Consider the following 21,632-nt stretch of genomic DNA (forward strand, 5'->3'; position numbering starts at 1 on the left):
AGAGGGGAGAGAGGGGAGAGAGGGGAGAGAGGGGAGAGAGGGGAGAGAGGGGAGAGAGGGGAGAGAGGGGAGAGAGGGGAGAGAGGGGAGAGAGGGGAGAGAGGGGAGAGAGGGGAGAGAGGGGAGAGAGGGGAGAGAGGGGAGAGAGGGGAGAGAGGGGAGAGAGGGGAGAGAGGGGAGAGAGGGGAGAGAGGGGAGAGAGGGGAGAGAGGGGAGAGAGGGGAGAGAGGGGAGAGAGGGGAGAGAGGGGAGAGAGGGGAGAGAGGGGAGAGAGGGGAGAGAGGGGAGAGAGGGGAGAGAGGGGAGAGAGGGGAGAGAGGGGAGAGAGGGGAGGGAAGGCCCTCGTCAGAGGGAAGCAGCCCTGGCTGGGGGCAGGCTGGCAGCTTGCAGAGCACTGAGTGCTCCTAGGAAGCCTCCTGAGAGCTTCCTGCAGCTGTGGGGCTGTGCTCCCCCTGGCACAGAGCCTGAGCTGGGCAGGGGCAGGGCTTAGGGAGATGGAGAACAGCAGAGAGGAGCAGAAAGCCACAGATCATCCCCCCCCTGCCCCCCAACCCACCAAACCGCTGCCCCCCATCCCCAAACCACTGCCCCCCACCCCCAAACCGCTGCCCCCCCACCCCCAAACCACTGCCCCCCCACCCCCAAACCTTGCCCCCAACCCCACCAAGCTGTGTCCCCCAACCACCACCCCCTGCCCCCCAAGCCTTTACCCCTGCCCCCCAGCCCACCCCCCCGTGCCCCAGCAGGGCTCAGCCTCCCAGCCCTGCCCCTCGCTGCCCTCCCTTGGGCTGCTGCCAGCCCCAGCTGTGCCCCTGCTCAGAGGGGCTGCCCTGGGCCAGCTCCAGCTGCCCTGGGCCAGCTCCAGCAGCCAGGCATGGGAGTGCTGGGGGAGGGGGGACAGACAGGGAGCCCCCAGCCCTGCTCCTCAGGGGCTGGGGCTGTATCCAGCCCTCCAAGCGCTGCAGTCTCCAGGGCTGCCCCCTGGTCCTCTGCTGCCCTGGGTTCCCCTGCAGCACCAAGGACATTGTGCTGCCTGCCTGCAGCTCCCCAGCAGCCTCTCCTTGCCTGAGCAGCACTCGGTTGGATTCTCAGGTAGCAGAGACAGCTTAGCACTGCTGTCCCCTCGGTGCCCCTTCAGATGCTCCATCTCCCCAGCAGCCCCTGCCAGCAGCAGCCCCTGCTGAAAGCTCTGCTGCTGCTGCTCATTAAGAGCAACCCTCAATTAGCTGTGATTAATAGGTTACTTTTACACAGTCTCACAGTAACTAAGGTTGGAAGAGACCCCAAGGACCATCGAGTCCAACCTGTCCCAACAGACCTCACGACCAGACCATGGCACCAAGTGCCACATCCAATCTCCCCTTGAACACCTCCAGGGACGGTGACTCCACCACCTCCCTGGGCAGCACATCCCAGTGACCAGCAGCTGCCAAAAGCTGCCTCCAGGAGGCTGAGTTGGGGTGCTGGGAGCACCACACAGAGCCAGGGGGGGCCCCCAGGGCTTCCTCCTTGGCAGAGAGCAGCTGAGGGCTTGCAAAGGCTTCCCCCACCCCTGGCTGCCCTGCTCCGGAGGCTGCAGGCAGGGCAACGAGCAAGGCTGACCCTTGGGCTTGGACCAAAGCAAAGCTGAGCCTGCAGCCCCTCTGACCCTCCCCTTCCCTTGCCCTGGCTGGGCTGGGCTGGGCTGGGCTGGGCTGGGCTCCCCTCCCCTCCCCTCCCCTCCCCTCCCCTCCCCTCCCCTCCCCTCCCAGCCCACCCCTGATGGAGGGAAGCAGCCCAGGGCTTGCCCTGGCAGGGCTCAGCTTGGCACAGCTGCTCCTGCTCTGGCAGGGAGCTGAAAGCCTTCCTGCTGCCCAGCACCACCCCAGGGTTGTGTCCTGCTGGTTCTGCCCAGGCCTGGCACTGCCCAGCTCAGGCTCTGCCCGGGGCTGGCACTGCCCAGCTCAGGCTCTGCCCGGGGCTGGCACTGCCCAGCTCCAGGCTCTGCCCGGGGCTGGCACTGCCCAGCTCCAGGCTCTGCCCGGGGCTGGCACTGCCCAGCTCCAGGCTCTGCCCGGGGCTGGCACTGCCCAGCTCCAGGCTCTGCCTGGGGCTGGCACTGCCCAGCTCCAGGCTCTGCCCGGGGCTGGCACTGCCCAGCTCAGGCTCTGCCCGGGGCTGGCACTGCCCAGCTCAGGCTCTGCTCAGAGAGCTCCTGGCTGAAGCTCAGGGCAGCTTGGCACAGCCAGGGGCTGCTCCTAGCAGGGAGAAGCTCAGGGCAGAGCTCCTGCCAAGGCCTGGGCTGCACAAAGCCTCTGCCTCACACTTGCTGCTGCCCACCCCAAGGGCACTGCCACAGCTTGTGCCACCCCTTGGGGGGCAGGAAGGCAGAGGTGGCAGCTGTGGGGAGCAGCAGGCAGGCCAGGGGAGCCTCAAGTGCCCCCCAAGGGATTGCAGCCCCTGCAGGGCATCTTCAGGAGCCAGCTGAGGGCTGCCCAGGGCCAAGCCTCTCCTTCCCTGGCTGCTGTGCCAGCAGCACTCTGTCCCTGCTGCCTTCCAGCCCCAGCCCTGTGCTCCTCCATCCAGCTCCTGCCTCTGGTTCCCATCTGGTGCTGAGCCCAGGCTGGGCCTTGCCCAGTGCCTGCCCCCAGCATCAGTGGTGCCAGTGGTGCCCTCCTTGCCCTCAGGGCTGGGCTTGGCTCTTGGGTTGTGTCTCTGTGTCTCCATCCCATGGCATTGCTCTTCTCCCCAGCCCAGCTGCTGGAGTTTCTCTCCCAGCCCATCAGCCTCTCTCCCTTCTTCCCTCTGGGAGTGCAGAGAGGCTCCTGGAGAGCCTCTGGCCCTCAGGGGGTGCCCAGCCCAGCCCCAATCAGGCCTTTAGGTCAGGATTGTTTGGCAGTGCCAGAAGGGATCAGCTCCAGCACAGGTGACCCCTGGATTGTTTGAGCCTAAACAGCAAAGCTAAGAGCTCCTGGAGCACTGAGAGCTTCTGATCTGCCCTGAGCAGCCCCCAGCAGGGAGCCAGGGTGGCCCTGCCCAGGGGTGCAGGATGCTCAGCAAAGCCTGAGCTGCAGGCTCTGTGCAGCAAACCCCAGCAGCAAACCTCCCACTGCACCAGGGGAAGGACATCAAAGAGTCTGACAGAGTTTGGGGCTGCCCAAGGGAGAGGAATGAACTGGGGAAGGAACCAAACAGACATCAAAGGCCTGGAGCAGGCCTTGGGCTCTGCTCCATTTCTTGCCCATTTCTGTGTCCCTGCTGGGCTCTGGCTCAAGCCTGGGGAGCCTGGAGCCTGGACTCCCAAACCTCATTCTGTGGAAGAAGGAGAAGAAAACACAGAGCCACAGCTTGGATCAGGCTGGAAGGGACCCCAGGGGCATCTTGGCCACCCCCCTGCAGGGACAGCTCCAGCCAGAGCAGGCTGCCCAGGGACACAGCCAGGCTGAGCCTGAGTGTCTCCAGGGCTGGAGCCTCAACCCCCTCCCTGTGCAGCCTGTCCCAGGCTCTCCCTGTGCAGAGCTCCCTCCTGATGCCCAACCTACCTCTGCCCTGCCCCAGCCCCAAACCATTGCTCTCATCCTATCCCCACAGCCCCTTCTGAGCAGTCCCTCCCCAGGCTGCCTGCAGCTGCCCTGCAGACACTGAAATGCAGCTCTGGGGTCTCCTCTGCAGGCTGGACACCCCCAGCCCCCTCAGCCTGGCCCCACAGGGGAGGCTCTGCAGCCCCCTGCTCATCCTCACTGCCCTCCTCCTCTGGCTGTGAGGAGGCTCTGGGCCAGGCTGTGGTTCCTTTAGCCAGCCCCCTGCTTCCCCAGGGCAGGGAAGTCCCTGCCTAGGCCAGCAGCTGGGAGCTGCAGCGGTGTGTGGCTGGGCTGGCATCTGAGCCAGCTCTGCTCAGCCTCCTCAGCTAGCTGTGCTCATCAGGTGTGCCCCAGGAGTAAAGCTACACTGGAGCAGGCAACTGCACCCTTCTGTGCCAGGGACAGCTTCCTGCTGCCCACACAGCAGAGGAACCTGCTGCCCAGCAGGGAATGGGGTTTGTGCTAAGCTGCTCTCTCATTTCCCACCTCCACCTCAGGCCTCATCCTGCCCACAGAGGAGAAGCTGCTAACAGAGGGCCAAGAACTCCTGGTACCTCCTCCCTGGCTGCTGCAGGGTCCCATGGTGGCACAGCTTTGCTTAAGGACCTTCCCACTGCCTTCTCTCACCTCCCCCAGCTGGCCTCCCCTGGGGCAATGCAGCTGCAGCCATCCACCACAGAAAGAGCTCTTCTGGAGCCCTCCTCACACCCCAGGGGTGGCAGAGGATCCTCATCCTCCTGGGCAGCCAGGGCAGGGGCTGAGGGCAGCCAGGGCAGGGGCTGAGGGCAGCCAGGGCACCCACAGCAGCTCCCCCAGGAACACATCCAGCTGGGCTTGGAAGCTCTGCAGAGGTGGAGACTCCACCACCTCCCTGGGCAGCCTGCCCCAGGGCTCCAGCAGCCTTCAACCAAAGAACTTCCTCCTCCTGCTCAGGTGGAGGGTTCCAGTTTGTGCCCCCTGCCCCTTGTCCTGTCCCTGGCCCCAGCCCCTCGATGTCCTTGGAGTGAGGAGCCCAGGACTGAGCCCAGGACTCAAGGTGGGGCAGTCCCTGCTCCTGCTGCTGGCCTCCTCCTGGGCTCCTCAGACACAGCCTTGGCGTCACAGAAGGGCTTGGGACCCCCAGAGCTCGCCCAGCCCAAGCCCCCTGCACTCAGCAGGGACATCCCCAAGCAGAGCAGGCAGCCCAGAGCCCTGCCCAGCCTCACCTGCAGGCATGGAGCCTCAGCCAGCCCCCTGGGCAGCCTCTTCCACTCACCTCAGGCACACAGAGTCCGAGCTGGATGCCTGCAGCCCAGGCTGGGAGCCCCGAGGGCAGCTGAGCACCAAACCTTTGCCTGCTGGGGGAGCTTGCTGGCTGGCTGCCCCTCAGCTGCCAGCAGAGCTGAGTGGGCAGTGGGGGGCAGGGTCAGCCCCCTCTCCCCCCCAGGGCTTTGCTCCCCTCCCACAGAGCCCTGGCTGCTCCCAGCCAGCCCCTCCTGAGCCTGGCCTGGGCTGCCTGGCCAGCAGCAGTCTCCTGCAGCCTTGCCCCTGCCCAGCCTGTGTGCCCTGTGCCATGCCTTGGTCTCCCCTGCCCCTTGCAGCTCCACTCTGTCACTGAGGAGGCTGCCTGGGGCTTTGCTGCTCTGGCAGAGCTACTTCCCCCTCCCTCAGCACTAGTGCTGCCTCCTCTGGCTCCTGACTCATTACAGACTGCAGCCTCAAAATGAGCTCTAATGAGGAAGCCTTTCCAGCTGCAGCTGGGGCTGTTCCCAGCTTACTGAATCCGCTGCAGTTTGGCTTTGGCTTCTTTCCCCCTCCCTCCCCTCTCCTGGAGGGGTGAGGCAGGATTGGAGCCTTCCCTCAGCTCATGGCAGGAGCTGCCAGGGCCAGGGGAGCCTTGGCAGTGCCTCTGAGGGGGAGGGCTGCAGAGGACAGCAGTGACACAGTGGGCAGGGAGGAGGAGAGAGCTTCGAGGCACACTTGGGGAAGCAAATCTCTCTGCTCATTCTTTTCTCTCCACCCAAGAAGAGATCAGGGCTGCCAAGGGGGCACAAGGCTCCCCCAGGGCTGCCAAGGGGGCACAAGGCTCCTTCAGGGCTGCCAAGGGGGCACAAGGCTCCCTCAGGGCTGCCAAGGGGGCACAAGGCTCCCTCAGGGCTGCCAAGGGGGCACAAAGCTCCCTCAGGGCCGCCAAGGGGGCACAAGGCTCCCTCAGGGCCGCCAAGGGGGCACAAGGCTCCCTCAGGGCTGCCAAGGGGGCACAAGGCTCCCTCAGGGCTGCCAAGGGGGCACAAGGCTCCCTCAGGGCCGCCAAGGGGGCACAAGGCTCCCTCAGGGCCGCCAAGGGGGCACAAGGCTCCCTCAGGGCCGCCAAGGGGGCACAAGGCTCCCTCAGGGCCCCCAAGGGGGCACAAAGCTCCCTCAGGGCCCCCAAGGGGGCACAAGGCTCCCTCAGGGCTGCCAAGGGGGCACAAAGCTCCCTCAGGGCTGCCAAGGGGGCACAAAGCTCCCTCAGGGCTGCCAAGGGGGCACAAGGCTCCCTCAGGGCTGCCAAGGGGGCACAAGGCTCCCTCAGGGCTCCCAAGGGGGCACAAAGCTCCCTCAGGGCTGCCAAGGGGGCACAAGGCTCCCTCAGGGCTCCCAAGGGGGCACAAGGCTCCCTCAGGGCTGCCAAGGGGGCACAAGGCTCCCTCAGGGCTGCCAAGGGGGCACAAAGCTGGGCTGCTGGTTGGGCTGGGTGAGCTCTGAGGCCTTTTCCAGCCCTGACACTTCTGTGATCTCCTGGGCTTCGAGTGAGGGAGCACAGGGAGCGAGCTGTGGGGCCAGAGCACAGGGCTGAGGCAGGAGCAGAGGATTTGGCATCCCCTCAGCTGAGCCAGGAGAGCCCAAGCACTGCTGAGCTGGGAGGAGGAGAGCGTGGGGCTGGGGCACACCAGGGCCATTGCCTCCTGCCCTGCTCCCTGAGTGCCAGGAGCCCTCTGTGCCCTGGAGAGCAGAGCTGTGCCTGCAGGCTGGGAGGCACAGTCCTGCTCCAGCTGCTGGAGTGCCTGAGAGCTGCTGCTCCAGGGGAGGCTTTGCCACATCTCCACCAGCGACCTCCTGAGAGCTTGCAGCAGGCTCCAGAGCTGGCCCCTGCCCAGCAAGTGCATTTCCTCCCTGCAGCTGGCCCTGTAGTGCCACCTGGGCTGGCCACAGGCCTGGCTGGGCAGCTTCAGGAGCAGCAAAGGCTTCCTCAGCACAAACTGTGCCTGGGCCAGCAGCCACCACTGCTCCAGGGGGCTGCAGCTGGCTGAGCTCTGGGGTCCCTGCCCATGGCAGGGGGCTGCAGCTGGCTGAGCTCTGGGGTCCCTGCCCATGGCAGGGGGCTGCAGCTGGCTGAGCTCTGGGGTCCCTTCCAACCCAGCCCTTCCATCCCCTCTGCACCTCCTGAAGCTTGCACTTGGAGCAGCCCACTGCAGGGGCAGGGCTGCAGGCACTTCAGGTTATTAACCTGGAGTTAATTTTCCTGCTAATTAAATGCTGTTGGCATTAATTGAATGCTCCTCTCATTACCAGCAGGAGCTCCTCTGCTCTTCCAGGGGTGGCTCTTTGCCCTGCTGCAGGCCTGCAGGCTCCAGCAGCTCTCCTTTGGCCGGGGGAGCAGCAGGGGGATCGAGGCTGGGCTCTGCCTCCACACCCCCACCAGCTCAGGCAGCTCAGGCTGCAAGCTAGCAGAGGATGAGCAGCCAGCAAACCTGCTGCACAGCAAGCAAGCTTTGGAGGCTCAGAAGGGTTTGGCCTGCTGGGAGCAGGAACTGAGGGCACAGCCTCAGATCCGTGCAGTGCTGTGGATTAGCAGAGAGGCTCTGCTGCCTCACCTGGGCCTTGCTGGCTGCAGCTGGAGTGGGAGCAGTGGCTGCCACCTCCTCAGGCGGTGCTGGGCAGGCTGCAGAGCTGGGCAGGGCCTCATGAAGCTCAGCAAGGGCAAGGGTAGGGTCCTGCCCCCGTGGAGGAACAACCCTCTGCAGCAGGACAGCTGAGGGGGGACCTGCTGGGGAGCAGCTCCAGGGAGAAGGACCTGGGAGTGCTGGGGGACAACAAGGTCCCCATGAGCCAAAAGGGCAATGACCTCCTGGGGTGCATCAAGCAGAGTGTGGCCAGCAGGGCGAGGGAGGTTCTCCTCCCCCTCTGCTCTGCCCTGGTGAGGCCACAGCTGGAGGGCTGGGGGCAGTTCTGGGCTCCCCACTTCAAGAGGGACAGAGAACTGCTGGAGAGGGCACAGCAGAGGGCTACAAAGGAGCCTGGAGCAGCTCTGGGAGGAGCAATGCTCTGAGCAATGCTGATCAATACTTCCAGGGTGGTGGCAGGAGGAGGAGCCTCCAGCATCCTCACACCAAAGAAGTTTCTCCTCCTGTGCACAGGGAACCTCCTGGGCAGCTCCAGCCTCCTGCCACCCAGCCTGGAAGCTTTGATCAGCATTGCTCAGCTGCCCTCTGGGGCTGCTCCTCTGCAGGCTCTCAGCCCCAGGGCTCTCAGCCCCTGCTGCTGCCAGAGCTGCTCCAGGCCCCTCAGCAGCTTCCCAGCCCTTTTCTGCCCTCTCTCCAGTGAGCCTCTGTCCCTCTTGAACTGGGCAGCTGAGAACTGGGCTCAGCACTCTGGAAACACCTCCAGAGAGCCCTCAGATATCCTCCAGCTCGGTGACTTCAGCAGACCAATGGCTAGGAGTTTGCCCAGGCTCACAGTGAGCTTTCTCAGCCCCAGGCAGAGCCCTCTGCACAGCAAGAGGGGCAGGAGGAGACCATCCACAGCCTTCCTGTCAGCCCTCTGCAGCCTGCTGGGTCCTCCACACTGATCTGAGGGCAGTGAAAGGCTTCCCTTGAGCTGCCTCCAGAGCTGCCCAGCTCAGCCCTGCCTGCCCAGCGCTGTGAGCAGCTCCAGCTCCTGGCCAGCAGGCTGAGCTGGCTGTGCTGCAGCGCCCTGGTGAGTCATGGCTCTGCCTCTGCCCCCCACGCCGGGGCCCCAGGCGCTCTCAGCTCTCCCTTTGTTGAGCCATGTTTCATTCCTACACCACCAGCCCTGGGGGCTCTCCAGAGCAGCTTTGCAAATGCCCTCCCACACAGAGGCTCTCTGGCTGTCTCCTGGGATGCTGCTGATAGCCAACCAGAGGCATCTGCTTCAAACCTGAGCGGAGAAGCTGGGGGCCAGGGGGTGATGGGGTGGGGAAGATCAAACCTGGAGAGGGATGAGGGAAGGGGAAAAGAGGATGAGAGGCAAGGTGGAGGCTTGCAAGGGTCAGGGAAGGACTGATGAAAACACCACTTAGAATCCAAGCATGGGTTGGGTTGGAAGGGAGCTCGAAGCTCACCCAGCTCCAGCCCCCTGCCATGGGCAGGGACAGCTCCCACCAGCCCAGGCTGCTCAGGGTCTCATCCAGCCTGGTCCTGAACACCTCCAGGGAGAGGGCTTCACAAGCCTGGGGAGCAGGAGCAGGAGCTCTGCTCTCGTGGCTGGGGATGGGAAACCCACAGCAAGGAGGAAGCAGCAGAACCAACCCCCAGCACCTCAGCTTCTGCTGCATGGAAAGCCCCTGGGACACACAAGTGAGGCACAAGGGGAGAGGAAACCTTTGCCACAGCCACAAAATCACTGAATCCCAGCTGCCCAGGGCCAGAGGGACAGGGAGCTGCTGGGGAGAGGCCAGGGGGGGCTGCAGAGATGCTGAGGGGCCTGGAGCAGCTCTGGGAGCAGCAAAGGCTGAGAGCCCTGGGGCTGAGAGCCTGCAGAGGAGCAGCCCCAGAGGGCAGCTGAGCAATGCTCAGCAAGAGCTGAAGGAGCTGTGGGGGGCAAGAGGCTGGGGCCAGGCTCTGCTCAGTGGTGCCCAGGGACAGCACAAGGGGCACTGGGCACAGACTGGCACCCAGGAGGTTGTTTGTTGTGAGGGTGCTGGAGGCCTGGAGCAGGCTGCCCAGAGAGGTTGTGGAGTCTCCTGGTGTGGAGAGCTTCCAACCCCCCCTGGGCACTGTGCTGCTGGGCAAGCTGCTGTGGGAGCCCTGCTGGGGCAGGGGCTGGGGCTGGCTGAGCTCCAGACCACAGCAGGCTGGGGCTCTGTGATCTCTTTTCAATGCCCAGCTCTGGCTGCTTTGCCTCTGCCTTTCATCAGGGCTGAGGTCTCTGTCACCAGGCACTTCTGTCTGCCTTACATCTAACCAGAATCATTCAATTCTGAGCTCCTTCATGAAAAATTCAATATTCACCTTCTGGGAGGAGCAGCAAGCAGCCTCCCATCCCTCCAGCCTGCTGCTGCTGTCTGCCAGGAGGCTTCTCTTTGGCCACGTCACCTGCTCACCCTCCAGCACCTCTGGGAAGCATTCAGCTCCCTCTGCTTGAAACCACAAAGCAGTGACCTGCAGAGGCTCTGCCAGGCAGGCTGCAGGCAGGCTGGCACTGCCCCACTTGCCAGGCAGGCTGGCACTGCCCCACTTGCCAGGCAGGCTGGCACTGCCCCACTTGCCCGGCAGGCTGGCACTGCCCCACTTGCCAGGCAGGCTGGCACTGCCCCACTTGCCAGGCAGGCTGGCACTGCCCCACTTGCCAGCTGGATGATTTGAGCTACCTTCACACAGAGCTTCACTCAGACCCAAGACCCTGCTGCTCCTGCCCCCTCCAAGCCCTGCCAGCCCAGCTGGGCATCCCCCTGGCACCACAGCTCTGCCTCAGCAGCCAGGCCAGGGAGTTGGGCTGGAAGGGACCACTCCTTTCTTAGGGGAAAAGGAGAAGGATTCCTGCTACTGCCACTGCCTGCAGAGCTCACCTGGCAGTGCCCAGCTGCTGCTGCTGCTGCTCTGGGGTCTGGCAAACAGTGCCTCTGATGTCCCTGCAACCACCACCTTGCAGCAAGGTTGGGCTTGGTCTCTTCTCCCAGGTGACAAGGACAGGAGGAGAGGAAACAGCCTCAGGTTGAGCCAGGTTGGACATGAGGAACAATTCCTTCACAGTAAGAGTGGTTAAGCCCTGGCCCAGGCTGCCCAGGGCGGTGGTGGAGTCCTCCTCCCTGGAAGGGTTGAAGCACTGTGTGGATGTGGTGCTGAGGGCCATGGTATAGTGGTGGACTTGTGCCAGGCTAAAGGTCAGGCTCCATGACCCTGGAGGTCATTTCCAGCCTCAGTGGCTCTGTGATTCTGTGTCACAGATGAGAGGCAGGACCACAAACTACACTCAGAGCAGTGTTAAGGTGACTCAGGAATCCCTCTTCAACCACACACAGGAACTGCTCTGCCTGCCCTGCACACTGCCTGAGCAGGAAGGACTCCTCCTGCCCAGCACCCTCCAGGGCTGAGTCCTTGAAGAGCTCTCCATAAGGCTACCAGGACAGCAGCAAGGGGCAGTGATGAGAGGATGGTCAAATGGAAGGCAGATCAGAGACTCACAGAATGGTTTGGGTTGGAAGAGACCTCCAAGATCATTGAGGCCAACCTTCTACCCAGCCCCCCCATGGCCACCAAAGCATGGCCCAAAGGGCCATGGCCACAGGGTTCTGGAACCCCTCCAGGCATGGGGACTCCACCACCTCCCTGGGCAGCCTCTGCCAGCCCCTGACCACTCCTGCAGCACAGAGATTGTTCCTCCTCTCCAACCTGAGCCTCCCCTGGTGCAGCTTGAGGCCATTTCCCATCTCACCCCAACTCTGCAGCCCTCGGTGACATCTCCCACCCCAGCTCAAGATCTTCTCCTTGACAAACTCAAGGCAAGGTCTGAAGGATTCCAGAGCTGTTCAGCCATGCTTTGTGATCTCTCAGGGTTGTTGAGACTCTCCCCTTGGCCTCCCCACGGACTCTCACATCAAAGGCTGCTGCTTCCCATCCTGATGATTGCTGCCTCCATCCAGAGCACCAGAAACACGAAGCACTGTTTGCTGCTCCCAGCAAATGCAGAGTTCAAAGATGCCCAAAGTCCTCTGCCTGGGCTGAGGGAATATTGATGCAGGCTCTGCTTCAAGGCACTGAGCTTGGGGAGGAAAAGACATTTTTCCCTTTGGCCACAGTTCAATAATGCAATGAATATCCTCACAGCTACTTAAACAAGCACAGAGAGCCTTCTGTCACCAGAGAACAGTCAGGGTTGGAAGAGGCCTCCAAGATCACCCAGTCCAACCAGCAGCACAACCCCACCATGACCAGGCCCTGGCCCCAGCTGCCATGGCCACACCCCTCAGGAGCACCCTCAGGCATGGGGACTGCACCACCTCCCTGGGCAGCCTCTGCCAGGCCCTCACCACTCCTGCACCAAAGACACTTTTCCTCCTCTCCAACCTCAGCCTCCCCTGGCACAGCTTCAGGCCAGTTCCTCTCCTTCTATCACCTGAGACTGGGGAGCAGAGCCCAACCCCCCCTGGCTGCAGCCTCCTCTCAGGGAGCTGCAGAGCGCACTGAGGTCTCCCTCAGCCTCCTCTGCTGCAGGCTGCACACCCCCAGCTCCCTCAGCTGCTCCTCCCCAGCCCTGCTCTGCAGACCCTCCCCCAGCTCTGTAGCCCTTCTCTGGCCCTGCTCCAGCCTCTCAATGTCCTTCTTGGAGTCAGGAGCCCCAAACTGGACTCAGCATTACAAGCTGTGGCCTCCCCAGTGCAGAGTCCAGGGGGACACTCAGGTCTCTGCTCCTGCTGGCCACACCACCGCTGATCCAGGCCAGGCTGCTGGTGGCCCTCTTGGCCACCTGGGCACCCTGCTGGCTTGAAGACAACCTTTGTGGAAGGGGAGCACAGTTTGAAACGTTTTCAAGTCATCCTTCCACTCCTGAACCAGAAACCCAACACAAGGCCCAGGGCTGCTGCTGGGAGCAGGAGGAGGGCAGCTCACAGCCAGGATCCCCTTTCCCAGCTCAGCATTATCTGCCCAGCAGCTGCTGTGGTTAATGTGCTGGGGAGCTGTGGCAGGAGGAAGAGAGGACAGGAGAGGTTTAATCCTCTCCACTGCTTTCTGTCCTGTTCTGCTTTGTCATCAGGGAGATCACTTCTGCTCCAGCTCCGTGGCCCTGCTGCGGGGCTGTGCTGCTCAGCTCCACTTCCCTTTCACTACAGCAGTGGAATCCTTCAAGGCAGGGCTCGGGTGAGCCCCAGGCAGGGAGCTGGAGCAGTAGCAGAAGGATGTGCTGCTGCCACGCTCCAGCTCCTACTTCTCAGTATCCCCTGCCAGCAGCAGCCCTCTGGAGCTGCAGCCCAGCTCCCTTCTCCGATGTCCTCAACCACTTCACTGGAGTCCATTAAAGACAAGCAGCAGCCTCCCAACAGAGCTGCCAGTGGAAAGGGAGAGTGGCTTGGGTTCGAAACACAAGCTACTGCCAGCCCAGCCCTGCCAGCTCTGCCCATGCCCTCGGGGGAGATAAGCAAGAGGAGCTTCAGCCGCTATTGACAGCCCTGCGGGCTGCTGCCGGCTGCAGGCCAGGGGGCTGCCGGCTGCTGCCGGCCAGGGAGCTGCCCATGGTGCTGCCCATGGCGCTGCTGGCTGCTGCCGGCCAGGGAGCTGCCCATGGTGCTGCCGGCCGCAGGCCAGGGGGCTGCTGGCTGCTGCCGGCCAGGGAGCTGGCCAGGGTACTGCCCATGGCGCTGCCGGCTGCTGCCGGCCAGGGAGCTGCCCATGGCGCTGCCGGCTGCTGCCGGCCAGGGAGCTGCCCATGGTGCTGCCCATGGCGCTGCTGGCTGCTGCCGGCCAGGGAGCTGCCCATGGTGCTGCCCATGGCGCTGCTGGCTGCTGCCGGCCAGGGAGCTGCCCATGGTGCTGCCCATGGCGCTGCTGGCTGCTGCCGGCCAGGGAGCTGCCCATGGTGCTGCCGGCTGCTGCCGGCCAGGGAGCTGCCCATGGTGCTGCCGGCTGCTGCTGGCTGCTGCCGGCCAGGGAGCTGCCCATGGTGCTGCCCATGGCGCTGCTGGCTGCTGCCGGCCAGGGAGCTGCCCATGGTGCTGCCCATGGCGCTGCTGGCTGCTGCCGGCCAGGGAGCTGCCCATGGTGCTGCCGGCTGCTGCTGGCCAGGGAGCTGCCCATGGTGCTGCCCATGGCGCTGCTGGCTGCTGCCGGCCAGGGAGCTGCCCATGGTGCTGCCGGCTGCTGCCGGCCAGGGAGCTGCCCATGGTGCTGCCCATGGCGCTGCTGGCTGCTGCCGGCCAGGGAGCTGCCCATGGTGCTGCTGGCTGCTGCCGGCCAGGGAGCTGCCCATGGTGCTGCCGGCCGCAGGCCAGGGGGCTGCTGGCTGCTGGCGGCCAGGGAGCTGGCCAGGGTGCTGCCAGTGTGACCCAGCCTCCTACCAAGCTCAGGCACCAGCCTCCTGCTCCACACAGCCCAGGGCAGGGGGCAGCAGCTTCCTGGGCTTGGCTTGGGGTTGGGTTGACTTTCTTGTTGTCTCTTGTAACTGAAGGGCAAAGCAGCAGAGCTGTGGGAGGGGCAGGGAGAGGAGGTTGCTGTGTGAGCAGGAGGCAGTCTGAAGAAATGGTTTGTGCCTGCAGGCTGTTAGGGCAGTGGGATCAGAGTCAGGGAGTTGTCTGGGTGGGAAAACACCTCAGAGATCACCCAGGCCAACCAGCAGCCCAACCCCACCATGGCCACCAAAGCATGGCCCCAAGTGCCATGGCCACAGCGTTCCTGCACACCTCCAGGGCTGGAAGCTCCACCACCTCCCTGGGCAAAACAAAGAGCTTTTGGGACACAGGTCATGAGCAGGTCCCCCTGCAACCTGTGAGACAGCAACACTGACCTGAGCAAACTCCTGCTTCATAGAATCCCAGCAGGGAGCTCACCCAGCCCCAGCCCCCTGCTCCAGCAGGGCTCCCACAGCAGCTTGCCCAGCAGCACAATGCCCAGGGGGGGTTGGAAGCTCTCCACACCAGGAGACTCCACAACCTCTCTGGGCAGCCTGCTCCAGGCCTCCAGCACCCTCACAGCAAACAACTTTCTCCTCCTGCTCAGATGGAACCTCCTGGCTTCCACTCTGTGCCCCTTGCCCCTTGTGCTGTCCCTGGGCACCACTGAGCAGAGCCTGGCCCCAGCCTCTTGCCCCCCACAGCTCCTTCAGCTCTTGCTGAGCATTGCTCAGCTGCCCTCTGGGGCTGCTCTTCTGCAGGCTCTCAGCCCCAGGGCTCTCAGCCTTCGCTCCTCCCAGAGCTGCTCCAGACCCTCAACATCTCTGTAGCCTCCCCTGGACTCTACCCAGCAGTTCTCTGTCTTTCTGGAACTGGGGGGCCAGGAACTGGCCCCAGGCCTCCAGCTGTGACCTCCCTGGGCAGAGCAGAGTGGCAGGAGATCCTCCCTTGTCCTGCTGGCCACACTCAGGACACTTTAGAGGTCCTGAGGGCACAGTGCTGGCTCATGGTGAACTCATTCCACCTGCACTCTGGATCCTTCTCCACAGAGCTGCTCTCCAGGGGTCAGCTCCTCACCTGCCCTGGTGCAGGGAGCTATTTGTATCCATTTTACTTGTGTGAGAGTTGAGATGAGAGTGGGACCTGGCCTCTGGGCTCTTGCTGCTGGTAGAGCCTCACAACCTGCCTGCAAGCCCCCTGGCAGCAACAAGAGAGGTGTGGGGAGGCCCCAGGCTCTGCACAGGATCCGAGGGGCTGGGCAGGATCTGATGCCAGCTGCCAGGAGCCAAGCTGGGAGCACATTCTGGTGGTGGTTTCCTCCTTTCCCCTCCTCCAGGAGCAGCACTCCAGAGCAGAGAGCAGGACCCCAATGGGGAGCAGCAGGAATGCAGAGGCAGCTGAGGTGCTCCCTGCCGTACCCCACCCCTCAGGTGGATTTCTCCCCCACACAGCTCAGGATTTGGCTCTGGCTGCTGTTCCCTTCTCTGTCTGGCAGCCAGCACAGCACCTGGGAGGGAGGCTGGGGGTGACAGAGCAGCTCAGCTCCCTGCAGCAGCTCTCATCTAGCTTCAGCTTAGCAGGAGGCTTCAGCAGGCTGAGGAGATGACTTCTGGAAACTACCCACCCTCAGGAGCAGCTCAGCAGAGAGGAGGCAGCTACAGGGAGCATCTTGTCCTCCAGGAGTATCATTCCCTGGGATTAGCCTCATCAGGGAAATTAGCCCTGGCAGCCCAACGTTTTTGGCCCATGCTGCTTCATCAGGAGCTGCTCCACCAGGGCTTCCTGGCTCCCTCCCCTCACTTCCCCACCATCACCTCCCTGCTAGGAGCTTGGCATCCCCCACCCCCAGCCTGCTTGCCCTGAGGAAAATACCACAACAATGTGGACACAGAGCCATGGAGTCATGGAGGATGCAAAAGGCCTCTGAGCTCATCCAGTCCAATCATCAGCCCAACACCACCATGCCCATGGAACCACTGAGGTTGGAAAAGGCCTCTAAGGTCATCCAGTCCAATCCTCAGCCCAACACCACCATGCCCATGGAACCACTGAGGCTGGAAAAGGCCTCTGAGCTCATCCAGTCCAATCATCAGCCCAACACCACCATGCCCACAGAACCACTGAGGCTGGAAAAGGCCTCTGAGCTCATCCAGTCCAATCATCAGCCCAACACCACCATGCCCATGGAACCACTGAGGCTGGAAAAGGTCTCTGAGCTCATCCAGTCCAATCATCAGCCCAACACCACCATGCCCATAGAATCAAGAAAGATGCAAAAGACCTCTAGGGTCATCCAGTCCACATCCATCAACCCAACACCACCATGCCCAAAGACTCATTAAGGCTGGAAAGACCTCCAGGATCCTCAGGCCCAGCCACCAGCCCAGCACCACCCTGCCTGCAGAATCACAGAATCAAGAAGGATGCAAAAGACCTCCAAGGTCATCCAGTCCACAACCATCAACCCAACACCACCATGGCCAGAGACTCATTAAGGCTGGAATGACCTCCAGGACCATCCAGTCCAACTGCACCCTGCCCATGGAATAAGAGAACCTTTGAGGTTGGAAAAGGCCTCTGAGGATTCATAGATTGCATTGGGTTGGAAGGGAGCCTCAAAGGTCATCTTATCCACCCCCCTGCAGGCAGCAGGGACAGCTCCAGGGCCACGGCCAGGCTGCCCAGGGCCACGGCCAGGCCGCCCAGGGCCACGGCCAGGCTGCCCTTGACTGTCTGCAGGGCTGGAGCCTCAAGCCCCTCCCTGGGCATCATGGCCAACAGAAAGATTTCTGTGTCCTGGGTGCCCCTGTGGCTTTGGGGCTAAAAATCTTTCTGCTTCATGGGACTAGGAAGAAGATCTTTCCCCTGAGCACCAGATCAAGGCAGCACAGTCATTGTTGTGCTGTTGGCTTGCTTGGGGTGGGGTTGGCTTTGATCCTGGGGAAGACAAAAAGCCTTCTGCAGCCTCTTTAAGAGAGGATGATTTGAAATCTGCTGCAATCACTTCCTGCTAACAGAGTCACTGCCTGGGGATGGGAGCAGCCCTCCTGCACAGCAGCCTTCACACAAAGCAGAGCAGGAGAGCCCAGAAAGCAGCCTCACCAAGACCTCAGAGAGGCCCTGGGCTGCTCCCCCGCAGCCTGAGGCAGCAGGGAGGGGATTGTGTCCCCAAGCTGAGACCCCCCTGCAGTGCTGGGGCAGCTCTGCAGTCCCCAGCACAGGCAGGGAGCTGGTGGAGCAGGGCCAGAGGAGACCACCAAGGTGATCAGAGGTTGGAGAACCTCCCCTGTGGGGCCAGGCTGGGAGAGCTGGGGCTGTGCAGCCTGCAGAGGAGAAGGCTCCAGGGAGAGCTCAGAGCACCTGAAGGGCTCCAGGAGAGCTGGGGAGGGACTCTGGACAAGGACTGGGAGTGCCAGGATGAGGGGAAAAGGCTTTGAGCTGGGAGAGGGGAGACTGAGACTGGAGAGGAGGAAGAGATTCTTTGCAGTGAGGCTGGGGAGACACTGGCACAGGCTGCCCAGGGAGGCTGTGGCTGTCCCCTGCCTGGAGGTGCTCAGGACCAGGCTGGATGAGGCCCTGAGCAGCCTGTGCTGGTGAGAGGTGTCCCTGCCCATGGCAGGGGGCTGGGGCTGGCTGAGCTTTGAGCTCCCTTCCAACCCAGCCCATTCCATGACCTGGCTACTTCTGGAGCCAGCTTCCATCCCATTAGTATCTCCTGGTTCCTTTGCTTCCCTTTCTCCTGCTCCTCCCCACAGCTCCCAACCCTTTCCAGGTGAAGGGCTGAGGCCAGCACCCAGAGACTCCTCCTGAGGGCGAGGGAGAAGCCAGCTGCAGCCAAGCCCTGCTGCAGGCTGCAGCTAAATGCTGTTTCCTCCACTGCCTTCATGGTTGAAGCAGCCCTGAGGAACCCTCTGGGGGCTGCTGCCATCCAGCCCTGGCCTGGCTCTGCCCTTGGCTCATGGCAGCTGCAGCAGCCGGGCATGGAGCTCACAGCTGAAGGGACCCCGAGACAGTCAGCAGCAGGAGCAGCCTCCCCTCTCTGCTGGGCTTCCATTGAGCCCTACCTGCTCATGACAGAGCTATCAGGGACAGCTCTCTGCTGCCTGCCAGTTCCAAACAACTCCAGGCAGCAGTCCCCAAGCTCCCCCTGGGAGATGTCCAACAACCTCCTAATCTCTGCACACTGTTGGTGAGAGCTGCACGACACCAGGCTGCCATCAACCTCTGTTCTCCTTGCTGCAGCTCAGCTGCATGCCTCTGAGAGCTGGGAAGCTGCAGCCAGCTGCTGGGGAAGAGGCAGAGCTGGAGACACCACCCAGAGCTTTGCCTGCACAGATTCAGCCCCTCCAGGAGCTGCAGACCCTCACCCAGAGCTCTGCCTGCACAGATTCAGCCCCTCCAGGAGCTGCAGACCCTCACCCAGAGCTCTGCCTGCAGAGATTCAGCCCCTCCAGGAGCTGCAGACCCTCACCCAGAGCTCTGCCTGCACAGATTCAGCCTCTCCAGGAGCTGCAGACCCTCACCCAGAGCTTTGCCTGCACAGATTCAGCCCCTCCAGGAGCTGCAGACCCTCACCCAGAGCTCTGCCTGCACAGACTCAGCCTCTCCAGGAGCTGCAGACCCTCACCCAGAGCTCTGCCTGCAGAGATTCAGCCTCTCCAGGAGCTGCAGACCCTCACCCAGAGCTCTGCCTGCAGAGATTCAGCCTCTCCAGGAGCTGCAGACCCTCACCCAGAGCTCTGCCTGCACAGACTCAGCCTCTCCAGGAGCTGCAGACCCTCACCCAGAGCTTTGCCTGCACAGACTCAGCCTCTCCAGGAGCTGCAGACCCTCACCCAGAGCTCTGCCTGCACAGATTCAGCCTCTCCAGGAGCTGCAGACCCTCACCCAGAGCTCTGCCTGCACAGATTCAGCCTCTTCAGGAGCTGCAGACCCTCACCCAGAGCTCTGCCTGCACAGATTCAGCCTCTCCAGGAGCTGCAGACCCTCACCCAGAGCTCTGCCTGCACAGACTCAGCCTCTCCAGGAGCTGCAGACCCTCACCCAGAGCTCTGCCTGCACAGATTCAGCCTCTCCAGGAGCTGCAGACCCTCACCCAGAGCTTTGCCTGCACAGATTCAGCCTCTCCAGGAGCTGCAGACCCTCACCCAGAGCTCTGCCTGCACAGACTCAGCCTCTCCAGGAGCTGCAGACCCTCACCCAGAGCTCTGCCTGCACAGACTCAGCCTCTCCAGGAGCTGCAGACCCTCACCCAGAGCTCTGCCTGCACAGACTCAGCCTCTCCAGGAGCTGGTAGGGCTCCAGGGGGCAGAGCTGGAGCAGGTCCCTGCACACCTCTGGGCTCTCTTCCCAGCTGCTGTACCAATGTCATTGCCACCACTCACCCTCAAAGCTGCTCCAGCTGGGGGCACAGCTTCCTCAGCCCCCACCAGCTGGAGCTGAACAGCACCTGCAGGAGCACAGTGCTGCAGCAGCCCCACTCCAGCTTCACACCACTGGCACCAGCAGGTCCCACCACAGGCAAGGAAAAGGCTTCTGCCACTCCCCAGCTCATTAGGAGCTGCTCCCTTGAGTCCCACCATGGAATGATGACACAGGAGAAGTTCTTCAGGCCAAGAGCTGGGAGCCTTCAGAGGACTCTTCCTGTCCTTGCAGGGAGTTTGGAAGCTCCTCAGCCAGGGCTGACTCCCTCATGCAGGAGCAGCCCCTCCAAGCCTGCCCTTGGGGTAAGCTGAAGGACTCCCACTGCACAAAGAGGCACTGGAGGGAAGCTTGCAGCTCCCTGGGAACTTCTTGTTCCAGAGCTGAGGGAAACATCAGAAAGGAAGAGGTTCTGCCTCTCTGCCCTGCCCTAGGGAGGCCACATCTGGAGCACTGCAGCCAGCTCTGTGCTCTGCAAGGGGAGGCAGCAGCAGCAGGAGCTCTGCTCTCGTGGCTGAGGATGGGAAGCTCACAGCATGGAGGTCCCCAGACCTCTCCTTTCTGAGGCCACAGAACCAATCACCAAGATCTTAGAGCCCTGGGGCTGAGAGCCTGCAGAGGAGCAGCCCCAGAGGGCAGCTGAGCAATGCTCAGCAAGAGCTGAAGGAGCTGTGGGGGGCAAGAGGCTGGGGCCAGGCTCTGCTCAGTGCTGCCCAGGGACAGCACAAGGGGCAGGAGGCACAGACTGGAACCCAGGAGGTGCCACCTGAGCAGGAGGAGAAAGTTGTTTGCTGTGAGGCTGCTGGAGGCCTGGAGCAGGCTGCCCAGAAAGGTTGTGGAGTCTCCTGGTGTGGAGAGCTTCCAACCCCCCCCCGGGCACTGTGCTCCTTTAGCAGGGGCTTGGACTGGGTGATCTCCACAGGTCCCTTCCAACCCCCCCATGCCAGGGCTGTGTGAAGCAGAGGTTCAGTCACTGCACTGGCTCTGAACACACCTTAGATGCCCAACCAGCTGCTCCACCTTTTCCAGGTGAAACCCTGCAAACCCTCAGAGCATCTCCCCAGGTGCCCTGGCCCAGGAGAGCAGTGCCCATGGCCCTCCAGTCCTGCCTCCCACGGCTTGAGAGCTTCCAGAAGGAGCAGATCCTTCCCCTGAGGCTTCAAAAGGCTTCCAAGCCCTCAGGAGCAGCAATCTGCAGCAATCACACTGAATTCCCCCTAAGCCCCCAGCAGTGCAGCACTTGGCTGTTGCTGGGCTGCTTTCAGGCTGCTGCTTGTTTCAGGTGGAAGGAAATTGGTGTTTTTATCCCCATTATTGGGTAGAGAGAGGCTGGAGGGAAGGGGAGGAAAATAAGGCCTTGAGCAGCACCTCAGGGACTGCTTCTGGATGAAACACAGAGCTGGGGCCTCTCCCACCCCCACTCACAGCCTCTTGTGCCTGCTGCTGTGGCACTGGTGACAACAGAGCCAGCTCCTGGCTGCCCTGCCAGTCCCTGCAGTGCTGCTGGGGCAGAAAGCACCCAGGGCCCTTCCCTGCTCCTGGAGAGCAGGGAGGTGAAGGTTTGCTTGGTTATCCTGCCCCTGGGGCCATCAGCACTCAATCTGAATCAACATCCCACACCTTTGTCCAACCTGGAAGTCAAGGCTCAGGGCTGGGCACCAGAGGAGTGCCAGAGGCTCTCCAGGAGCCTCTCTGCATTCCCAAAGGGCAGAGAAAGGGAAGAAGGGAGAGAGGCTGCTGGGGCGGGAGAGAGACTCAAGCAGCTGGGCTGGGGACTCTCTCACCTCTCTGGGCAACCTGGGCCAGGCTCTCACCACCCTTGGTGCCAAACCCTTCTCCCTTCAGGCACTGGCACAGGCTGCCCAGGGAGGTGGTGGAGACCCCAAGCCCTGGAGGTGGTCAGGAGCCCTGTGGCCATGGGGGGGTTGGCTGCTGGCTGGGACTGGATGACCAAGGAGGACTTTTTCTGCTGCCACAGCTCTATGCTCTGTGACTTGGCTGACTCAGAGCTGAGTTTGGACAGGTCCAGGACAGGGCACCCAGGTGGCCACCCCAGCACAGGCTCTTTGCAAAGCACTCCTTTCCCCCAGCTCCCCCTCCTGCCCCCAGCCCCCTTTTCCATGCTACCTGGGGAAGGACACAAGCAAGGCGAAGCCTCCTCTCTGGCTGGAGAGGGACAGGGAGATGGGGCCCACCCCTGAGGCCGGAGGCACAGGCAGGGGTGCTGAGCAGAGCCAGGGCAGAGGGAGCCTGCAGCCCCAGCAGGAGAGCAATGTTCTGCTGGGGAATTATCCCCAGCTGCAGGTGTAAGCCTGGCAAGGAGCCTGTCCTCTGCAGCTCGCTGCCCA

General features: G+C 62.7%; 1 protein-coding gene across 1 annotated transcript in view; it reads right to left on the reverse strand.

Moving 5' to 3' along the window:
- Positions 1-21,632, reverse strand: part of GRM7 (glutamate metabotropic receptor 7) — a 205,752-nt gene that overhangs the window by 81,791 nt on the left and 102,329 nt on the right. The gene's annotated exons all lie outside the window — the stretch shown is intronic.

This window comes from Dryobates pubescens, chromosome 1 (assembly GCF_014839835.1).
Source record: "Dryobates pubescens isolate bDryPub1 chromosome 1, bDryPub1.pri, whole genome shotgun sequence".
NCBI classification, from domain to species: domain Eukaryota; kingdom Metazoa; phylum Chordata; class Aves; order Piciformes; family Picidae; genus Dryobates; species Dryobates pubescens.